Source organism: Emys orbicularis, chromosome 2 (assembly GCF_028017835.1).
Source record: "Emys orbicularis isolate rEmyOrb1 chromosome 2, rEmyOrb1.hap1, whole genome shotgun sequence".
Lineage (NCBI taxonomy): Eukaryota > Metazoa > Chordata > Testudines > Emydidae > Emys > Emys orbicularis.
The window spans coordinates 176,443,387-176,450,621 of NC_088684.1; positions in this window are offsets into that span (position 1 = coordinate 176,443,387).

Here is a 7,235-nt window from a genome sequence, read left to right on the forward strand (position 1 = left end):
AACCTGAACAACAGCTAAGAGACCTTAGCGCTAAAGCTGCAGCCGCTGAAAGAAAAGCGGAGGTTAAAACACAAGAACTGTTGGAATCTCAGACAGTTAGGGTATGTCTACACTACGGGATTAATCCGAATTTATATAATTCGAATTTAGGAAACCGATTTTATAAATTTGAATGTATTCGGCCACACTAGGCACCATTAATTCGGTGGTGTGCGTCCAAGCTACCGTACTAGCATCGATTTCCAGAGCGTTGCATTGTGGGTAGCTTTCCCATAGCTATCCCATAGTTCCCGCAGTCTCCACCCCCCTTGGAATTCTGGGTTGAGACCCCAGTGCATGATGGGGCAAAAAACATTGTCGCAGGTGGTTCTGGGTACAGCCTCCCCCTCCCTCCCTGAAAGCAACGGCAGACAACCATTTCGCGCCTTTTTTCCTGAGTGAACTCTGCAGACTCCATACCGCAGCAAGCATGGATCCCGCTCAGCTCCAGAACGCAGTCATGAACATTGTAAACACCTCGCGCGTTCTCGTGGAGTTTATGCTTACCCAGGACCAGAAAAAAGAGGCGAGGAGGAGGAGGCGGCGACTGCAGCGCAGCGACAAGCGTGATGAGGACATGGACATGGACCGTGAATTCTCTCAGACCGCGGGCCCCGGTGCTTTGGAGATTATGATGTTAATGGGCCAGGTTATAGGCTTGGAACGCCGATTCTGGGCCCGGGAAACAAGCATAGACTGGTGGGACCGCATAGTGCTGCAGGTGTGGGACGATTCCCAGTGGCTGAGAAACTTTCGCATGCGTAAGGGCACTTTCATGGAACTTTGTGACTTGCTTTCCCCTGCCCTGAAGCGCCAGAATACCAAGATGAGAGCAGCCCTCACAGTTGAGAAGCGAGTGGCGATAGCCCTGTGGAAGCTTGCAACGCCAGACAGCTACCGGTCAGTCGGGAATCAATTTGGAGTGGGCAAATCTACTGTGGGGGCTGCTGTGATGCAAGTAGCCAAAGCAATCACTGAGGTGCTGCTACGAAAGGTAGTGACTCTGGGAGAAGTGCAGGTCATAGTGGATGGCTTTGCTGCAATGGGATTCCCTAACTGTGGTGGGGCGATAGATGGAACCCATATTCCTATCTTGGCACCGGAGCACCAGAGTACCCACTACATAAACCGCAAGGGGTACTTTTCAATGGTGCTGCAAGCACTTGTGGATCACAAGGGACGTTTCACCAACATCCATGTGGGCTGGCCGGGAAGGGTTCATGACGCTCGCGTCTTCAGGAACACCAATCTGTTTAAACGGCTGCAGCAAGGGACTTACTTTCCGGACCAGAAAATAACCGTTGGGGATGTTGATGCCAATTGTTATTCTTGGGGACCCAGCCTACCCCTTAATGCCATGGCTCATGAAGCCATACACAGGCAGCCTGGACAGGAGTCAGGACCTGTTCAACTACAGGCTGAGCAAGTGCAGAATGGTGGTAGAATGTGCATTTGGACGTTTAAAAGGTCGCTGGCGATCCTTACTGACTCGCTCAGACCTCAGCCAAACCAATATCCCCATTATTATTACTGCTTGCTGTGTGCTTCACAATCTCTGTGAGAGCAAGGGGGAGACCTTTATGGCAGGGTGGGAGGCTGAGGCAAATCGCCTGGCTGCTGATTACGCGCAGCCAGACACCAGGGCGATTAGAAGAGCACACCAGGAAGCGCTGCGCATTAGGGAAGCTTTGAAAACCAGTTTCATGACTGGCCAGGCTACAGTGTGAAATTTCTGTTTGTTTATCCTTCATGAAAACCCGCCCCCTTTATTGACTCATTCTCTGTAAGGAACCCACCCTCCCTCCCCCTTCCCCCAGCTTGCTTTCAAAGAAAATAAAGTCACTATTGTTTAAAAATCATTTATTCTTTATTAATTGATTATACAAAGAGGGAGAGAACCTGAGTGGGGTTTGGGAGGAGGATCAGCAGGAAGGAAAAGCCCACTAAAAAAAGGTTAAAAAAATGGCAGCCTTTTGCTTGGGCTGTCCACTGGGGTGGAATGGGAGGGTGTACGGAGCCTTCCCCCCCCCCGTGTTCTTACACGTCTGGGTGAGGAGGCTATGGAACATGGTGAGGAGGTAGGGGGGTTATACAGGGGCTGTAGCGGCACTCTGTTCTCCAGCAGCCGTTCCTGAAGCTCCACCAGACGCCGGAGCATGTCTGTTTGCTCACGCAGCAGCCCCAGCGTTGCATCCTGCCTCCTCTTATCTTCCTGACGCCACCTCTCATCTCGAGCGTCTCTCCTCTCCTCATGTTGGTCCCTTCTGTCCTCACGTTGGTCCCTCATGTCCTCACGTTGGTCCCTCCTGTCCTCACGTTCACTGGCTTCTTTCCTATACTTGCAAACCGTCTCCTTCCACTCATTCAGATGAGCTCTTTCACTCCTGGTGGATTGCATGATTTCTGCAAACATCTCGTCTCGCGTCTTCTTTTTACGACGCCTTATCTGGGATAGCCTTCGGGAAGGAGGAGGGAGGCTTGAAACATTTGCAGCTGCTGGAGGGAGTGAAAAAAGGAGAGAATTTTTTTAAAAGATACATTTTTCAGAACAATGCTTATACTCTTTCACGGTGACAAATACTATTCACATTACATAGCACATATGATTTCTGTGCAAGGTCGCATTTTGCCTCTTAATATTGAGTGCCTGTTGCTTTGCTGCTAGAGATCACAGACGCAGGTCCGGGCAACAGAATTCAGCTTGCATGCTGCCATGGTAAGCCACTGTCTTTAGGCTTCTGCGCCCTGCTTTCCCACATACCAAGCAAAGCCCGTTGTGCTGCAGTTTTCCTGTTAACCTTCAGCAGCAGAAAACAAGCTAACACCCCCACACCATCCAATTGTCTGGGATGAGTGCTTTATCCCTCCCCCCACCGCGTGGCTGGTATCAGGGAAGATCCCTGCAGGAACCAAACTAACCCCCCCCACCGCCCCCCAACCCGCCATGAATTCTCTGGGATGAGTGCTTTATCCCTCCCCCCACCGCATGGCTGGTATCAGGGAAGATCCCTGCAGGAACCAAACTAACCCCCCCCCCCAACCCGCCATGAATTCTCTGGGATGAGTGCTTTATCCCTCCCCCCAACGCATGGCTGGTATCAGGGAAGATCCCTGCAGGAACCAAACTAACCCCCCCGCCCCAACCCGCCATGAATTCTCTGGGATGAGTGCTTTATCCCTCCCCCCAACGCATGGCTGGTACCAGGGAAGATCCCTGCAGGAACCAAACTAACCCCCCCCCCAACCCGCCATGAATTCTCTGGGATGAGTGCTTTATCCCTCCCCCCACCGCGTGGCTGGTATCAGGGAAGATCCCTGCTAGCAAAACGCGAAAAGCTCTGGGCCAATCCTCCCCCCCCCCCCCCCTTTGCACTTGGCTAAATGCAGGGAAGGATTTCTTTTCAGCCACAGGCAAACAGCCCAGTAGGAACGGCCACCTCTGTCCCCTTAATTAAATTCCCTTATTTCAACCAGGTTACCCTAAGCGATATCACTCTCCTGAGGATTACACAGCAAGATAAAGAACGGATGTTGCTTGAATGCCAGCAAACACCGGGACCATACGCTGCCAGGCTTTGTCATGCAATGATACCAGATTACTTGCTACTAGCATGGCGTGGTCAAGTGTCCTACCATGGAGGACGGAATAAGGCTGCACTGCCCAGAAACCTTGTGGCAAGGCTTTTGGAGTACCTCCAGGAGAGCTACATGGAGATGTCCCTGGAGGATTTCCGCTCCATCCCCAGACATGTTAACAGACTTTTCCAGTAGCTGTACTGGCTGCGAATGCATCCCAAGTGCTCAGGGCAAATTAATCATTAAAAATGCTTGCTTTTAAACCATGTTTTATATTTTAAAAGGTAAACTCACCTGAGGTCCCTTCCATGGGGTCATGGTCTTGGGTACTGGCTTGGGAGGCTTGGGAGGGTACTTCAGTCAGGGTGAGAAACAGATCCTGGCTGTTGGGGAGAACGGAGAGCTGGGTGCTCTCTGCCAGCTCGTCCTCCTCCTCTTCCCCTTCCGCGGAATCATCAGGTGTACCTGATGAGATTATCCCCATCTCGGAATCCACAGTCAGAGGTGGGGTAGTGGTGGCGGCCCCCCCTAGAAATGCATTTAGCTCGGCGTAGAAGCGGCATGTCCGCGGCTCTGACCCGGAGCGACCGTTTGCCTCCTTTGCTTTTTGATAGGCTTGTCTGAGCTCCTTGACTTTCACGCGGCACTGATCTGAGTCCCTATTGTGGTCTCTCTCCATCATGCCCTTGGAAATTTTTTCAAAAGTTTTGGCATTTCGTCTTTTCGAACGCAGTTCTGCTAGCACTGAATCCTCTCCCCATATAGCGATCAAATCCAGTACCTCCTGTACGGTCCATGCTGGTGCTCTTTTTCGATTATCAGCCTGCATGGTTACCTGTGCTGATGAGCTCTCTGTGGTCACCTGTGCTCTCCACGCTGTGCAAACAGGAAATGAAATTCAAATGTTCCCGGGGCTTTTCCTGTCCACCTGGCCAGCGCATCTGAGTTCAGATTGCTGTCCAGAGCGGTCACAATGGTGCACTGTGGGATAGCTCCTGGAGGCCAATAACATCGAATTGCGGCCACACTAACCTTAATTCGGATTAACAATACCGATTTTAACGCTACTCCTCTCGTCGAGGAGGAGTACAGAAATCGAATTAAAGGGCTCTTTAATTCGAATTAAATGGCTTCGTTGTGTGGACGGGTCAAGCGTTAATTCGAATTAAAGCAGCTAAATCCGAATTAAAGTCGTAGTGTAGACCAGGCCTTAGCTAATTAAGGAGGCTGCTGACAATCGGGAAAGGCCTGCCTCCCATGTGGAGTGTCAACGCCACATCAAACAACTGCAAGACCAGCTGCAGTTAGCACAGGGGTTAATGAAGGCAGTTGATAAGAACAGACTTACAAATTTTATTAAGATGATGTTTAAAAAAAGTGGACGGTACAGAGTTTAAGCATAGAAGTTTCTAGTTATCAGGGAATTACATACAGATTATCAAGGGGTGCGAAGCTCAGTTTAAGATCGGATGGCGTAAGGCAGTGTTTCCCAAACTTGGGACGCCGCTTGTGTAGGGAAAGCGGGCTGAGGGATGTACTGGCTGCCACTTCCAGCAGTTCCCATTGGCCTGGAGCAGCAAACCGTGGCCAGTGGGAGCCGCGATCGGCCGGACCTGCGGACACGGCAGGTAAACAAACCGGCCCGGCCTGCCAGGGGCTTTCCCTACACAAGCAGCGTCCCAAGTTTGGGAAACACTAGCGTAAGGAATACATATTCTACAATATCCCCGATTGGGGGTCAAAGTACAGACATTGAGATATGAGGGTATATTGTTCATATAATGGCTATGTTCAGGTGTGGAGTATAATGAGTGGATACGATGATGAGGATGGATTGACCCTCATTTGGTGAGATTTAACATTCAGTGAGTTTATGGTTCTAGTTCATATGGTCCAATGGACAAAGTCTCTCGGTCCCTTTCTCATAGTCAATGCACGATGTCTCTTCAGCTCACACCTCCTGGTACTGTCGGTGGCCGGTGATGTGTTCGTTGTAGATGTCCCTGGACCATTGGATGGTGTCTGAGACCATGAGGCGCCGCATGAGCCGTGCGTAGCGTCGACTGATCCCGCAGGTCCACAGCACACACTCGTTGCCCCCTGGCTGCCTTAACAATGGATTGGTGTGAGGAACATCCACCAGAAAATTGGTGTGGGAAAAAGCAGCTACCCTCTGCACCGCCCAGTTGGGAGGAGGTGGAAGCACAGAAAGGATGCCTGTTGGCTCCTGTGGTGACCACAGTCAGGGCCGGCTCCAGGCACCAGCTGAGCAAGCTGGTGCTTGGGGCGGCAGATTGTTGGAGGCGGCATTCTGCCCAATCCTAGGGCGGCACGGCCACTTTTTTTGTTGTTGTTGTTCTTGTTTTGCTCCGGCCGCCCGGTAGGGGGCGGCGGCGCGGAGAACCAGAGCGCCCTGCAGGGCAGTCCTCTTCCTTCCCTCCCTGCCGAACAGAGCGGAGCCCTCGTGGCAGGAGGCGGCGCAGCAGGAGGCGGGAGGGGCCGCGTGGCAGCGCCCCTGCTGTAGCCCTGGCCGCCCCCTTCTCTCTCTCTCTCCCGCCCGCTCCCTCCCCCTTCTCCCCCCCCCCGCCCCCCAGCTGGTCCCCCTGCACTCGCGCTCCGGCCGCGCCGCAGGGTTTTTTTTGTGTTTTTTTTTTTGCTTTGCCGTTCTGGCCACCCCGTTTTTTGTTGTTTTTTTTTGCTTGGGGCGGCCAAAAAGCCAGAGCTGGCCCTGACCACAGTTACCCAATTTGAAAACACTGGGCAACCCCCTTGGTAAAACATGGAAGTAAAGCTCTTACACCAGAGCAGGCTAGAGCCACGGGAAAGCACATGGGCCCTTGTAACCGAGATACAGTGCTTAACTGGCTAGCCAAATTATCTGTTACACCACATTTGACTCAAGATGATGTAATATGTATACTAAGGGAATGTCTGTCTAAAGATGACAGGTTTCAGAGTAGCAGCCGTGTTAGTCTGTATCTGCAAAAAGAACAGGAGTACTTGTGGCACCTTAGAGACTAACAAATTTATTAGAGCATAAGCTTTCCTGGGCTACAGCCCACTTCTTCGGATATGCTCTAATAAATTTGTTAGTCTCTAAGGTGCCACAAGTACTCCTGTTCTTTTTGTCTAAAGATGATTTCGCAGCTCTTCCTTATAATGTACTAATTGATGCAAATAATGAACCATCTACTATTTATTCATGTGTATTTCCATTGTTTTACCAACATAATAATGTAATGGGCACGGCATATTCAGAAAAGCAGAGTGTTGATGAAAGGCCAGAAAAATATTTTCTGAGGAAAAAATTGTCTTTCTGGTTGGCTAGACTAGGGGAGAAAAATGAGTGGGTGCTGACCACCCACCGGCAGCTCCCCGTGGCCCCGCCCCTCTGCTCCAGCTCACCTCCGCTTCCGCCTCCTCTGCGAGCCCGCTGCGGGGTCCTGCTTCTCCCCCTCCCACCCACCCAGCGCTTGCGCCGCGAAACAGCTGTTTCGTGGGGCAGGGAGGGAGGGGGAACCCGGCGCGCTGGGGATTTGGGGAAGGGATCCAATAGGGGCAGGAAGGGGTTGGAATGGGGTCAGGGCCAGGGGCGGGGCAAGGATGGAGTCAGGGCGGGG